The sequence below is a fragment of the Pan troglodytes genome, chromosome 16 (genome assembly GCF_028858775.2).
Source record: "Pan troglodytes isolate AG18354 chromosome 16, NHGRI_mPanTro3-v2.0_pri, whole genome shotgun sequence".
In the NCBI taxonomy this organism is placed as follows: domain Eukaryota; kingdom Metazoa; phylum Chordata; class Mammalia; order Primates; family Hominidae; genus Pan; species Pan troglodytes.
In genome coordinates this window covers 90,807,716-90,824,363 of record NC_072414.2, presented here as the reverse complement: position 1 = coordinate 90,824,363, position 16,648 = coordinate 90,807,716, and positions in this window count along the sequence as shown.

The window sequence follows — 16,648 nt, the reverse complement described above, 5'->3', positions numbered from 1 at the left end:
GTTCCTAGGACAGTACCTCTTTGAGCACCATGTGGTGTTCCGTCCCAGACACCCTTCTGTCCCAGGCAAACCGGGACAGCTGGTAGCCAAACCCTTAGCTCACCTTTGAACCATCCTGAAAAACAAAGTGACCCAGACTCAAATGTCCAGAAAGTCCCTGCTGGCGCTCCAACCCGCTGTCCTGAGCTGGATCGTTCTGCTTTCAAGGGGCATTGCTTTATCACCCTCCCCTAGATCCTTGGCCTTTCGGGGCCCAGAACGCTACGGAAGCCGGGCGGCCAGGAGGGGTTGGGCTCCCGCTCCACAGCGGTCCCCGGCGAGCACGCGGCCAGGCAGAGAAGGTGCCCGGAGCTCAGAGCACGCAGAGCCCGGCCGCTGGGCCGCCGCCTGACCCAGGGAGGTGCAGCGTGAGCTCCCACTCCGTCTTCATGGATTCCCAGCCCAGCTGCGTGGTGGTGACTGGTAAGACTATATAATTTTTTTCTCTCCTATTTGTTGCTGCTTTTAGCCTGCCCCTGGAATGCGCACTGGCCTGATCCTGGGTCTTAAATAGTTCCCTGAGGAAAAAAACAGTGGCAACTGGTGGTGCTAATAATTCCAGATGGAAACGAAGTTGCTGCTGTGCCCCATTAATAAACAATCAGGAACACAGGCATTTCTGCTTCTGTGGCTCATTCGCTTCAAATAACTCTCGAGTGGCGGGCACGAAGGTGCCACTGGTGGCTTAGGCTCAGACCTTGCCTTTCAACCCAGCAGGGAGGAAGCTGAGGCTGGTACCTGTTTTCCCTGAGTGGGGCCCGAGGCACGTGAGGTATCCCTTGGAGGTGCAGGCTCATAGCAAGGAAGAGGGATCTATAGGCCCAGAAACCACAGGGCCCTCACAAGGCTTGCACACCCATCTACAACAGCCACCCGCAAAAGAACACACAGTCCCCACTCCTAGAGTAAGAACTTCCATTTTTCAGGGAGCTCTGAAGCACCCCCTGAGAGCCACTAGCTGGAGACCCTGAGCCCCAGAAGGTCAACTTGGAAGGAATGGTGGCTGCTCACTCCTGCAAACACCAGCACATCCAGAGTCACCCCCACCCACACTTGCCTCACCAAGTCAGCATCCCAGCTGGTCCCTGGGGGCCTGATCTTCACAAAGCTCTTTATTCTTATTTTTTATTTTTTTTTTTTTTTGAGACAGAGTCTTGTTCTGTCGCTAGGCTAGAGTGCAGTGGCGTAAGCTCAGCTCACTGCAGCCTCCGCCTCCCGGGTTCAAGCGACTCTCCTGCCTCAGCCTCCCGAGTAGCTGGGACTACAGGCGCTCACCACCATGCCCAGCTAACTTTTGTATTTTTAGTAGAGATGGGGTTTCACCATGTTGGCCAGGATGGTTTCGATCTCTTGACTTTGTGATCTGCCCGCCTCAGCCTCCCAAAGTGCTGGGACTACAGGCATGAACCGCTGTGCCCGGCCCTATTTTTTATTTTTATATTTTTAATTTTTCTGAGACAGTCTTCCTCTGTTGTCCAGGCTGGAGTGCAGTGACTCAGAGGCTGCTCACCGCAGCCTCGAACTCCTGAGCTCAAGTAATCCTCCCACCTCAGCCTCTGGAGTAGCTAGGGCAACAGGCACTCACCACCACACCCCACAGTTTTAGTTTTTAGTAGAAACGGTTTCCTGTATTCCCCAGACTGGCCTCTAACTCCCGGGCTGAAGTGATCCTCCTGCCTTGGCCTCCCAAAATGCAGGGATTACAGGCATGAGCTATCGTATCCAGCCTTCATTTTTAGTTAGACACATTTGGCTAGTCTTAAGTTTTCTGAGTTGTGTTGGATGAAGAGACAGAGTTTCCTGAATGAATGGGAAATTGAAAGTTGTGTCACTTAATCTTTTCAGACTATAATTCTGACTCCTATCAACCTTCTGAGAAAAAGTTCTTTGGGAAACCTTTTATCTCCCTTGCTCTTATTTGTGTTATTTTGGTTCTGGAGATTGAATGGTTCAAATTACTCTTGAATTCCTAAGGAAACTGTACTCTAATGCATGCAATGCTTGTCATGAATGAAATATGAACATTGAAGCACCATCTTAGAATCACACTGACCCCTGCCTTTGTCTTGTCAGCCTGTGGTTTGCTGGCAAACTGGAAATTGTTTGATGAAATACCTGATAATCAGCCATGATTCGGGAATGCCCGCTGGATTCCAGAGCGTGGGCTTCCTGTGTTAGAAATGCTTAGAGCTGCCAGGGGCAGTCTTTTCATTTAATTGGATTTGCTTCGTGTGTAAATCTCGCCAAGACAATTGGCATGTAGACAGATGGTGGGAGAACCAGGGCTCCGACAAATTGCTTCGAGATCAAGGTGTTCAGACTGGCACCAACGATAACCACAAGAGTGAGAAAACATGCATCCCTCCCATGGGCCTCTCAGAATTCTAAGATTTCTCCAGCTCCTTTTGCAAGTTGCACTGGGGGCCGACCAAGTTTAAAGTGAGGTTTGAACTTGAAACACAAGAGCTTCAAACCTTCACTTGCAGAGTTGATTTTTCTAATTTAAAACAGATAAGAGATGTCATATTTGCTGATACAAATATGATTCTAAAGCAGAATGTGATTTTTGTGTGTGTTGCTGCATTTTTATTGTATTTTTATTATCCCAGGAGGTACCTGGCTTCTCAGTGCTTTTTTTTTTTTTCTTCTTAATCTCACTATTTTCTATAATGGACCCCCCCCCCTTTTTTTTTTTTTTTCTTGCTGTTTCCAGGGGCAGCTAAAGTCTTATTTATTCTGAAGGATTTGGTTGAATCAGTAGGACACCATGGGCTTTTTGGGACGTTCTGTCCAAAACTTTTTCATTCCCTGAGAAAGTTTTTACTTCCTCATGAGCCTACCCTGTTTGTGGGTCTAGACCCAGATGTTCAGGAATTGCAAAGGCATAATTCAAGTTTCTCTCCGGAACTGGTTCCTAGTGTAAAGGCCTGAGGTCCAGGGAGCTGGGTTCTCAGAGACTGACATGTAGTCACAGCCCTTTCCTCATCAAAGAATATGAATGACTTGAGAAATATGTCACAGGAATCAGAGGTGGAACTGAAAACCTCAGCTGTACTCCGGGATAAAGCTGAGTTAGAGAATTCCGCTTGTATCTGCAGCCCACTTAACTGAGCACCTGACTCCATCACAGGCATATCTGGCACTGGCTAGTCTCCCACACAGGAGGCCACACACTTTGTAAAACTTTTTATTTTGAAATATTCATAGGAATTTGCCAAGAAGTGTACAGAGGTTCCCTGTACCCTTTACCCAGCCTCTCCTGATATTGACATATTAACATTTTCAATATAAAAGCCAGGATATTGACATTGGTATAATTCAAAATTTGTGCTTGCAGTATGTGTGCGTGCGTGTGTGTGTAATTTTAGCTAGTGTAGCTTCCTATCACCACCACCACAATCAAGATACCTAGCAGTACCATCACCACAAAGCTCACTCGTGCTAGCTCTTTACAGCCACACCCACCCCCTTCCTCCCATCTCAAACACCTGGCAACCATTAGTCTGTTCTCCATCTGTATCATCATTTTATTTTACCAATATTTTATGTAGGCTGGGTACAATGACTCACACCCGTAATCCCAGCACTTTGGGAGGTTGAGATGGGCAGATCACCTGAGACCAGGAGTTCGAGGGCAGCCTGGGCAACCTGGCAAAAATACAAAAAATTAATCAGACATGGTGGCATGCACCTGTGGGCCCAGCTACTCGGGAGGCTGAGGTGGAAGGATCACTTGAGCCCAGGAGATGGAAGCTGCGGTAAGCTATGATCGTGGTACTACACTCCAGCCTGCATGACAGAGTGAGATCCTGTCTGAAAATAAAAATAGGGCCAGGTGCGATGGCTTATGCCTATAATCCCAGCACTTTGAGAGGCCCAGAGGGGTGGATCACTTAGGGCAGGAGTTCGAGACCAGCCTGGCCAACATAGTGAAACCCCATCTCTACTAAAAATACAAAAATTAGCTGGGCATGGTGATGGGCACCTGTAATCCCAGCTACTTAGGAGGCTGAGGCAGGAGAATTGCTTGAACCCAGGAGGTGGAGGTTGCAGTGAGCTGAGATCGCACCACTGCACTCCAGCCTAGGTGACAGGGTGAGACTCTGTCTCAAAAAGCAAACAAGCAAAAATAAAGTAAAAAACACAAATCTTATATAAATGAAATCACACAGTACATGTCCTTTCGAGATTGGTTCTTTTTCACTTGGCGTAATTTAAGGTTCATCCAGGTTGTATGTATCAATAGTCCCTTCATTATAAAAAGTTTTTAAACTACTTCATTGACATATAATCCACATGCTATACCATTTACTCATTTAAAGCAAGTAACATTCAGTGGCTCAGTATAGTCACGGAGTTACATATTCATCACTACAGTCAATTTTAGAACATTTTCAGCACCCCAAAAAGAAACCCCACACCCCTTAGCTTTCACCACTCACGTCCCCCCACAACACACATACCCAGCTTCTGGCAACCACTAATATACTTTCTGTCCCTATAGATGTGCGTCTTCTGACATTTCATATAAATGGAATCATTTTACATGTAGTCCTTTGCCTCTGGCTTCTTTCATTTAGCATGTTTTCAAGGTTGAGCCACGTGGTAGTGTGTCCAGAATTGGTGGGTTGTTGGTCTCACTGACTTCAAGAATGAAGCCACGGACTCTCGTGGTGAGTGTTACAGTTCTTAAAGGCGGCGTGTCCAGAGTTTATTCCTTCTGATGTTTGGATGTGTTCAGAGTTTCTTCCTTCTGGTTGGTTCATGGTCTCGCTGGCTCAGGAGTGAAGCTGCGGACCTTTGCAGTGAGTGTTACAGCTCTTAAGGCAGCGCGTCTGGAGTTGTTCATTCCTCCCAGTGGGTTTGTGGTCTCGCTGGTTTCAGGAGTGAAACTGCAGACCTTTGCAGTGAGTGTTACAGCTCATAAAGGCAGTGTGGACCCAAAGAGTGAGCAGCAGCAAGACTGATTGCAAAGAGCGAAAGAACAAAGCTTCCACAGTGTGGAAGGGGACCCGAGTGGGTTGCCACTGTTGGCTCAGGCAGCCTGCTTTTTTTTCTCTTATGTGGCCCCACCCACATCCTGCTGATTGGTCCATTTTACAGAGAACTGATTGGTCCATTTTGACAGGGTGCCGATTGGTGTGTTTATAATCCCTGAGTTAGACAGAAAAGTTCCCCACTAGATTAGTTAGATACAGAGTGTGGACACAAAGGTTCTCCAAGTCCCCACCAGAGTAGCTAGATATAGTGTCGATTGGTGCATTCACAAACCCTGAGCTAGACACAGGGTGCTGATTGGTGTGTTTACAAACCTTGAGCTAGATACAGAGTGCCGATTGGTGTATTTACAATCCCTTAGCTAGAAATAAAGGTTCTCCATCCCCACCAGATTCAGGAGCCCAGCTGGCTTCACCCTGTGGATCCCGCACTGGGGCTGCAGGTGGAGCTGCCTGCCAGTCCTGCGCCCTGCGCCTGCACTCCTCAGACCTTGGGGTGGTCGATGGGACTGGGCGCCGTGGAGCAGGGGGCCAGCTTGTCGGGGAGGCTCATTGGCACAGGAGCCCACGGAGGAGGGGGAGCTCCAGCATGGCAGGCTGTAGGTCCTGAGCCCTGCCCGGCAGGAAGGCAGCTAAGGCCCAGGGAGAAATTGAGCACAGCAGCTACTGGCCCAGATGCTAAGCCCCTCACTGCCTGGGGCTGGCGGGGCTGGCCGGCCACTCCCAGTGCAGGGCCCGTGGAGCCCACGCCCACCCGGAATTCGCGCTGGCCCGCAAGCACTGCACGCAGCCCCGGTTCCCGCCCGCGCATCTCCCTCCACGCCTCCCTGCAAGCTGAGAGCTGGCTCTGGCCTTGGGCTGCCCAGAAAGGGGCTCCCACAGTGCAGTGGTGGGCTGAAGGGCTCCTCAACTGTCACCAAAGTGGGAGCCCAGGCAGAGGAGGGGCTGGAGTGTGCAAGGGCTGCAAGGACTGCCAGCATGCTGTCACCTCTTAGTAGCATGTATCAGTACTTCATTCCTTTTATTGACAAATAATATTTCATTGTGTGGATGATACCACATTTTGTTTGCCATTCATCAGTTGATGGACATTTTGATGTTTCTACTTTTTTTTCCACTGCTGAGTGTATTCCGTGAGATGGGTGAACCATGATTTGTTTGACTGTTAACCCACTGAAGAACATTTGGGTAGTTTCCAGCTTTGGTCTATTACAAATAAAGCTTCTATGAACGTTTTTGTATACACTTCTGTATGAAAATAAGTTTTCATTTCTCTGAGATAAATGTCCAGCAGTGCAAATGCTAGTAAATCCACTTTCAATTAAAAAAAAAATTGTCAAACTATTTCCCAGAGCAACAGTACCATTTTATATTCCCACCAGCAATGTGTGAGTGACCTAGTTTCTCCTCATCCTTGCCAACATTTGGTGTTATCACTCTTTCTATTTTAGCCACTCTGATAAGTGTGTTGTGACATTTCATCCAGATTTTAATTTGTATTTCTATGATAGCTAATGATGTTGAACATCTTTTCATGTGCTTATTTGCCACCTGTATATCCTCATCACTGACATGTCTCTTCATGTGGTTTGCCCATCTGCTGATTGGACTGTGAGTTTCAAGAGTTCTTTATGTATTTTATATACAAAGCCTTGGTGAAATACATGATTTGCAACTATTTTCTCTATCTGTAGCTTATCTCTTCCTCCTCTTAACAGGGACTTTCACAGAGCAAGAGTTTTTAATTTTGACGGAATCTAGTTTGTTAATTATTCCTGTTATGCAGCCTGCTTTTGGTTTCAAATCTAAGAACTCTTTGCCTAGCCTTATAGCCTAAGATTTTCTCCTTCCCCCCAAAAAACTTAGTTTTTTGTTTGTTTGTTTTTCTGAAACAGTTTTGCTCTTTTGCCCAGGCTGGAGTTAAGTGGCACAATCTCAGCTCACTGCAACCTCTGCCTCCCGGGTTCAAGCGATTCTCCTGCCTCAGCCTTCCTAGTAGCTGGGATTATAGGTGCCCACCATGTCTGGCTAATTTTTGTATATTTAGTAGAGATGGGGTTTCGCCATGTTGGCCAGGCTGGTCTCGAACTCCTGACCTCAGGTGATCCACCCACCTTGGCCTCCCAAATTGCTGGGATTACAGGCATGAGCCACCATGCCAGGCTACTTCTGCTTTTTATATTTAAGTCCATTATTCATTTGGGTTAAGTTTTGTGTAAGGGGTGAGGCTTAGGTTGAAGGGTTCAGGTTTTTTGCCTGTTAGTGTCTAATTGTTCTAACACCATTGGTTGACGAACCTATCCCTTTTCCATTGAAATTGCTTTTGCACCTATGTCAACAAACAATTGGGCATATTCATGTGGGTCTATTCCAGGGTTCTTTACAAAGCATGCTTTTTATTCAGACATCTGTGCACACATGTTCTTAAGCCCTCCCAGCTTGGCAGTGGGTCAGCTCCATGTTCTTTCTTTGCTCCCCAACAATGCCTCACATGTGAGGACTCTGAGAATGCTCCCAGGTTGGCACAGTTGCAGCCTCCATGGGGAAGGGGACGTGCAAAGATCCCTAGGGCCCAAGATGGTCTGAGGAGCAGGAACAGAGTCTTATGGGGTGGGACCTGGTGCTTGAGTGCAGCCAGGAGTAGAGGCCCCAGTCCCAAGGTCTGGCTTGAGCAAACCTGGGCATGTTTGGTTTCAGGTTTTGGGCCCTTCCGGCAGCACTTGGTGAATTCCAGCTGGGAAGCAGTGAAGGTAAAAACCCTGTAGCTCAAGACCCAGGAGCTCAGTGCCCAATGAGTTTCTTCTGTGGCTGCTGAGAAACCTCCGGCGTTCAGGCCCGTCAGTAACCAGATCCACAGGGGCAGGAGGAAAAACAAGTGCATGGGCCCCTGGGAGAACAGCTTGTCTTTGGCACTTGGGTTGTGACTTGTCTGCCTCATGCCCCTCCTGCCTCTGAAGTAAAGAAAGGGGCCTAAAGGGACCCTCCTGGGAGGGATGGGGAGTGTCCTCAGAGCAGGTTCACTGGCCCAGAGTGAGGTTTCTATTGTCTGTGTCCCTTCTGGCTATGGGGCCCAGGGGAAAGTCATTTCCCCCAGCCTCAGTTTTCTCATTCATGAAATGAGGGAATAATAGAGCAGATGTTGCAGGGTTGTTCTGAGGACCCAAAGAGGTAAGTATGTAATGTAAAGCCACTTTGTACAAGCAGCTATTTTAGCACCTGGGCACAGAGAAAGCACTTAATAAATGTCTGTTGTCATAAACAACATGTTTATTTGTAAGAAAGCCAACTAGGAGAAAGCACAACCTCAGACAGGCCTTGAGGAGGGAACTGCCTCTTCTCCTTGGGGCACTTGTCTGCTCTCTGTCCCCATACAGCTGTCACTCAGGTGACACACCGCCAACTGCTTATTCACACTTGGCCATCAATTTCATGCCTCCGTTGGATCAAGGTGGGGTCTTTATTCTGAGTTTCTCGGTCAAGCTGAAAATGCAGCAAAACCCCTTGCACCGTGCATTTGCAGCAGCTGCAGCATCGGTTTTCTAGGCTGTCAGTACAGATGCAGTCAAGGAAAACTCTCAACTCTTGAGTTAGAATTTAGGTTTCTTTCAACCAGGAAAAAGCTGAGGGCATCCCAGAGCCACTGCCAAGCCTCACTGCTGCACACAACATACCAGAAAGGCCAGCTTGGGGCTTTCATGGGCTCCTGTGTGTCTGCAGGCAGTTCCTCAAAACACAGGACCTTTTTTGCCAAATCCTCGATGATCCTGAACCCTTCTGTTTCTTTTTACAGTCATGAGAATGGAAAAGAGCCAGGCCTCCTGGGTTTAGCTCCAACAGTGGCAAGCTGCGAGACCCAAGACAAGTCACCCAGCTTTTCTGTGTCTCAGTTTTCTCATCTGTGAAATGGGAAGGTGTGATGATTAAGGGAGTTAACACATGTAAACCCGTTAGAACCAGGTGGGGCATATTGCCAGTGCTCACAGATACAATTCTTCTATTACTAAAAGGCTATTCCATGAGTCAAGGTTCTTAGCTGCAGGCAAATAGGATCTGACTCTGATGATTCACAGATAAGGTAGATACCACTAGGTAAGATAGAGCCTCTGCATGGCTGGGCAAGCAGAAGGTAAAGGGCAGCTCTGAGGACCAAACACATACCCACGCGTGCACACATGGATACACATGTGCCTAAATACATATACAACATGCACACACAACACACAGGCATACACACGTGCATGCATATATACATATACAACATGCACACAACACATACATGCAGGCATATACACATACAACAAGCATACACAACACACATAATACATGCATGCACACCCATACATATACATATGCACACACACATATACCCCTATATACACATGCATGTATACATCTAGACATACACCCATATACACATACCAAGAGCTTCAGGCTGAGGTGAGTGAGTGGTTAGCACACATACACAGGTGAGGGTGAGTTTCATGATCAGCATTGTGAGCAGCAAGGGGGGTGGAGATGAAACCAAGCCTCTTTAAGTCAGACCCTTGAGGGACCTTGTGGTCTGACCCTTCTTTAAGTCAGTCCCTTAAGGGACCTTGTGGTCTCAAGCACCCTGACTCCTGCAGAAGCTTATGCAATTTCTCTTGAATGAAAACTTCTGATTTTTCACAAATTAAGATAAACTAAATGTCAATTTCCAATTAAAGATCACCAAATATACAGAGAAGCAAACTACCATGAGTAGGAATCAGCAGAAGCAGATTTAGAAGCTCAAGGACTTCAGCTACAAGAATGTTCAGAAAATAGCATAACTACATATGAAATACTTAAAGATAGAATCACAAAAGTAAGCAAAAAGACTGAAAAGATCAGGTAAAATGAAAAGGAGAGTAATAAAACTTACAGAAATTTAAAACAGTTGTTGAGGTGAAAAATTTAACAGATGATTGAAAAGGCAGGTTAGAATTACGGTAAATGAAAGGCACCAGTCACAAAAGACTACATATGGTAAGATTCCACTTATATGATTGTCCAGATTAAGCAAATCTATTGGGACAAAAAGAGGATTAATGGTTTCCTAGGGTAGGTGAAGAGGAGGAAGGTGGTGGGGGAAATGGGGAGTGACAATTAATGAATATGGGGTTATTTGGGCATGATAGATTATAAAATTGATTGTAGTAATGGTTACATAACTGCATTTACTAAAAACCATTGAATTGTAGACTTTATTTAGAGACAAAGTCTAGCTCTGTTGCCCAGGCTGGAGTGCAGTGGTGCCATCTTGGCTCACTGCAACCTCTGCCTCCCAGGTTCAAGAGATTCTCCTGCCTCAGTCTCCCAAGTAGCTGGGATTACAGGCATGCCACCATGTCCAGCTAATTTTTATATTTTTAGTAGAGATGGGGTTTCACTATGTTGGCCAGGCTGGTCTCGAACTCCTGACCTCAGGTGATCTACCCACCTTGGCCTCCCAAACTGCTGGGATTACAGGTGTGAGCCACTGCACCCGGCCTGAATTGTAGGCTTTAAATGGGATAATTGTATGGGAGGTGAATTATATCTCAATAAAGACAGATTAGATATACATATAGATATACATGCATATGCATATATAGAAGTTTAGAGACAAATGAAGAGAAAATTAGTGAACTAGAAGATAGATCTGAAGATACTACTCAAAAGAGCAGCATAAGGAGATACAGAAAGAAGACAGAAAATAAATGTGGACGATAAAATGTGATGTTCTAAATACATTTAGTAGGAGTTCCAGAAGGAGAGAACAATGAGAATGGAACAGAAGCAATATTCAAAGAGATAGTGACTGAGAATATTCCAGAAGTGATGAAAGGCATGAATCCACAGAGATGAGCACAAAATAGACCAAGCAAGGACAAACAAGATCCACACCGATACACATTATAGTTAAGCTACAGAATACCAAAGACAAGGAGGTCTTTAGCCAGAGAGAAAGACATTACTTGGAAAAATTGACAATCTAATTAGAGTAAATGTCTCAAAGGCAACAGTAAAAGCCAGAATACGTAGAGTAATATATTCAAAGTGCCAAAAAATTATCACTATAATTGTGTACCCAGCAAAATTGTTTCAAAAACATGAATAATGAAGCAAAGACATTTTTATAAAAACAAACACCAAGAGTTTACTATCAAAAGACACAGTGCTAAGGGAACACATAAAGGATGTCCTTCAAAAGGAAGGAAAATGATCTGAGAAAGACAGTGTGAAATGCAAGGAGGGGTAGTGAGCCCGCAGGGAAAATCTAAACTAGCATTATTTGTATAAGGTCGTAGTAATAATAGCTCCATTTTTTTTTTTCTTTTTTGATACAGGGTCTCACTCCAATTGCCCAGGCTGGAATGCAGTATAGCTGGGACTACAGGCACGTACGTGCCACCATGCCTGGCTAATTTTTGTATTTTTTATTAGAGGCAAGGTTTTGCCATGTTGCCCAGGCTGATCTTGAACTCCTGGACTCAAGCAATCCACCCACCTCAGCCTCCCAGAGTGCTGGGATTACAGGTGTGAGCCACCACGCCGGGCCAGTAGCTTCTTGTTAGGCTTTAAATAGAGAACTGAACTAAAATGTAAGACAATGAAAGCTTTTATAAGCCAAGAAGGATAATCAAAGTTTAAGCTTTTTGTTTTTGTTTTTTGAGATAGAGTCTTGCTCTGTCACCCAGGCTAGAGTGCAGTGGCATGATCTTGGCTCACTGCAACCTCCACATTCCAGGTTCAAGCTATTCTCCTGCCTCAGTCTCCTAAGTAGCTGGGACTACAGGTGCGTGCCACCACGCCCGGCTAATTTTTGCATTTTTAGTACAGACGGGGTTTCACCATGTTGGCCAGGATGGTCTCGATCTCCTGACCTCATGATCCACCTGCCTCGGCCGCCCAAAGTGCTGGGATTACAGGCGTGAGTCACCGTGCCAGGCCAAAATTTAAGTTTTTTAAGGTCCTTGTATTCTACAGGACAGGCATCCAGATATCAGCTTTAGACTTTGTTAAATTATGCATATATGGCAAAATTTCAAGAGTAACTATTTTTTTTTGTTGTTTTGTTTTTTCAATTTTGTGTTCTCTTTTTTTTTTCATGTAATTGTTTTATTATACTTTAAGTTCTGGGGTACATGTGCAGAACGTGCAGGTTTGTTACATAGGTATACACGTGCCATGGTGGTTTGCTGCACCCATCAACCCATCATCTATATTAGGTATTTCTCCTAATGCTATCCCTCTCCCACCCCCCACCCCCTGACAGGCCCCGGTGTGTGATGCCCACCCCCACCCCCACCCCCGTGTCCATGTGTTCTCATTGTTTAACTCCCAGTATGAGTGAGAACATGCAGTGTTTGATTTTCTGTATCTGTGTATTTCTAGTTCTAGATCCTTGAGGAGTCGCTACACTGTCTTCCACAATTGTTGAACTAGTTTACACTCCCACCAACAGTGTAAAAGTATTCCTATTTCTCCGAATCCTCTCCAGCATCTGTTGTTTCCTGACTTTTTAATGATCACCATTCTAACTGGCATGAGATGATATCTCATTTTGGTTTTGGTTCGCATTTCTCTAATGACCAGTGATGAGCTTTTTTATATGTTTCTTGGCCACATAAATGTCTTCTTTTGAGAAGTGTCTGTTGATATCCTTCGCCCACTTTTTGATGGGGTTGTTTTTTTCTTGTTGATGGGGTTTTTTTTTTCTTGTAAATTTAAGTTCCTCGTAGATTCTGGATATTAGCCCTTTGTCAGGTGGGTAGATTGCAAAAACGTTCTCCCATTCTGTAGGTTGCTTGTTCACTCTGATGATAGTTTCTTTTGCTATGCTGAATCTCTTTAGTTTAATTAGATCCCATTTGTCAATTTTGGCTTTTGTTGCCATTGCTTTTGGTGTTTTAGTCATGAAGTCTTTGCTCATGCCTATGTTCTGAGTGGTATTGTCTAGGTTTTCTTCTAGGGTTCTTACAGTTTTAGGTCTTACGTTTCTTACGTTTAAGTGTTTAATCCATCTTGAATTAATTTTTGTATAAGGTGTAAGGAAGGGTTCCAGTTTCAGCTTTCTGCATATGGCTAGCCAGTTTTCCCAACACCATTTATTAAATAGGGAATCCTTTCCTCATTGCTTGTTTTTGTCAGGTTTGTCAAAGATCAGATGGTTGTAGATGTGTGCTGTTATTTCTGAGGCCTCCGTTCTGTTCCATTGGTTTATATATCTGTTTTGGTACCAGTACCTTGCTGTTTTTGTTACTGCAGCCTTGTAGTACAGTTGGAAGTCAGGTAATGTGATGCCTCCAGCTTTGTTCTTTTTGCTTAGGATTGTCTTGGCTATGCAGGCTCTTTTTTGGTTCCATATGAAATTTAAAGTAGTTTTTGCAATTCTGTGAAGAAAGTCATTGCTAGCTTGATGGGGATGGCATTGAATCTGTAAATTACCTTGGGCAGTATGGCCATTTTCACGATATTGATTCTTCCTACCCATGAGCATGGAATGTTCTTCCATTTGTTTGTGTCCTCTTATTTCCTTGAGCAGTGGTTTGACGTTCTCCTTGAAGAGGTCCTTCACATCCCTTGTAAGTTGTATTCCTAAGTATTTTATTCTCTTTGTAGCAATTGTGAATGGGAGTTCACTCATGATTTGGCTCTCTGTTTGTCTGTTATTGGTGTATAGGAATGCTTGTAAATTTTGCACATTGATTTTGTATCCTGAGACTTTGCTGAAATTGCTTATCACCTTGAGATTTTGGGCTGAGACGATGGGGTTTTCTAAATATACAATCATTTCATCTGCAAACAGAGACAATTTGACTTCTTCTCTTCCTATTTGAATACCTTTATTTCTTTGTCTTGCCTGACTGCCCTGGCCAGAACTTCCAATACTGTGTTGAATAGGAGTGGTCAGAGAGGGCATCCTTGTCTCGTGCTGGTTTTCAAAGGGAATTTCCAGTTTTTGCCCATTCAGTATGATATTGGCTGTGGGTTTGTCATAAATAGCTCTTACTATTTTGAGATACATTCCGTCAGTACCTAGTTTATTGAGAGTTTTTAGCATGAAGGGTGTTGAATTTCGTCAAAGGCCTCTTCTGCATCTATTGAGATAATTGTGGTTTTTGTCTTTGGTTCTGTTTATGTGATGGCTTACATTTATTGATTTGCATATGTTGAACCAGCCTTGCATCCCAGGGATGAAGCTGACTTGATTGTAGTATATAAGCTTTTTGATGTGCTGCTGGATTCAGTTTGCCATTATTTTATTGAGGATTTTTGCATCAATGTTCATCAGGGATATTGGCCTGAAATTCTTTTTTTGTTGTTTGCCAGGTTTTTGGTATCGGGATGATGCTCACCTCCTAAAATGAGTTAGGGAGGATTCCCTCTTTATCTATTGTTTGGAATAGTTTCAGAAGTAGAATTCGGCCATGAATCCATCTGGCCCTGGACTTTTTTTAGTTGGTAAGCTATTAATTAGTGCCTCAACTGCAGAACTTGTTATTGGTCTATTTAGGGATTCGACTTCTTCCTGGTTTAATCTTGGGAGGGTGTATGTGTCCAGGGATTTATCCATTTCTTCTATATTTTCTAGTTTATTTGTGTAGAGGCATTTATAGTATTCTCTGATGGTAGTTCGTATTTCTGTGGGATCGGTGGTGATATCCCCTTTCTCATTTTTTATTGCATCCATTTGATTCTTCTCTCTTTTCTTCTTTACTAGTCTGGCTAGCATATTATCTATTTTGTTGATCTTTTCAAAAAACCAGCTCCTGGATTCATTGATTTTTTTGAAGGGTTTTTTCATGCCTCTATCTCCTTCAGTTCTACTCTGATCTTAGTTATTTCTTGTCTTCCGCTAGCTTTTGAATTTGTTCTTGCTTCCCTAGTTCTTTTAATTGTGATGTTAGGGTGTTGATTTTAGATCTTTACTGCTTTCTCTTGTAGGCATTTAATGCTATAAACTTCCCTCTACACACTGCTTTAAATGTGTCCCAGAGATTCTGGTACGTTGTATCTTCGTTCTCATTGGTTTCAAAGAACATCTTTATTTCTGCCTCAATTTCGTTATTTACCCAGTAGTCATTCAGGAGCAGGTTGTTCAGTTTCCATGTAGTTGTGCGGTTTTGAGTGAGTTTCTTAATCCTGAGTTCTAATTTGATTGCATTGTGGTCTGAGAGACTGTTCATTATGATTTCCATTCTTTTGCATTTGCTGAGGAGTGTTTTACTTCCAATTATGTGGTCAGTTTTAGAATAAGTGTGATGTGGTGCTGAGAAGAATGTATATTCTGTTTATTTGGGGTGGAGAGTTCTGTAGATGTCTCTTAGGTCTGCTTGGTCCAGAGCTGAATTCAAGTCCTAGATATCCTTGTTAATTTTCTGTCTCATTGATCTGTTTAATATTGACAGTGGGGTGTTAAAGTCTCCCACTATTATTGTGTGGGAGTCCAAGTCTCTTTGTAGGTCTCCAAGAACTTGCTTTATGAATCTGGGTGCTCCTGTATTGGGTGCATATGTATTTAGGATGGTTAGCTCTTCTCGTTGCATTGATCCCTTTACCATTATGTAGTGCCCTTCTTTGTCTCTCTTGATCTTTGTTGGTTTAAAGTCTGTTTTATCAGAGACTAGGATTGTAACTGCTGCTTTTTTTTTTTCTTTCCATTTGCTTGGTAAATATTCCTCCGTCCCTTTATTTTGAGCCTATGTGTGTCTTTGCACATGAGACACCAATGGATCTTGACTCTTTATCCAATTTGCCACTCTGTGTATTTTAATTGGGGCATTTAGCCCGTTTACATTTAAGGTTAATATTGTTATGTGTGAATTTGATCCTGTCATTATGATACTTGCTGGTTATTTTGCCCGTTAGTTGATGCAGTTTCTTCATATCATGAGTAGTGTTTACAATTTGGTATGGTTTCGCAGTGGCTGTTACCGGTGGTTCCTTTCCATATTTGGTGCTTCCTTCAGGAGCTCTTGTAAGGCAGGCCTGGTGGTGACAGAATCTCTCAGCATTTGCTTGTCTGTAAAGGATTTTATTTCTCCTTTGCTTATGAAGCTTAGTTTGGCTGGATATGAAATTCTGGGTTGAAAATTCTTTTCTTTAAGAATGTTGAATATTGGCCCCCACTCTCTTCTGGCTTGTAGGGGTTCTGCTGAGAGATTCGCTATTAGTCTGATAGGGTTCCCTTTGTGGGTAACCCGACCTTTCTCTCTGGGTGCCCTTAACATTTTTTCCTTCATTTCAACCTTGGTGAATCTGACAATTATGTGTCTTGGGGTTGCTCTTCTCAAGGAGTATCTTTGTGGTGTTCTCTATATTTTCTGAATTTGAATGTTGGCATGCCTTGCTAGGTTGGGAAAGTTCTGCTGGATAATACCCTGAATAGTGTTTTCCAACTTGGTTCCATTCTCCCTGTCACTTTTCAGGTACACCAATCAAACGTAGATTTGTTCTTTTCACATAGTCCCATATTTCTTGGAGGCTTTGTTCGTTTCTTTTCACTCTTTTTTCTCTAATCTTGTCTTCTCACTTTATTTCATTGAGTTGATCTTCAATCTCTGATATCCTTTCTTCCACTTGATCGATTCAGCTATTGATACTTG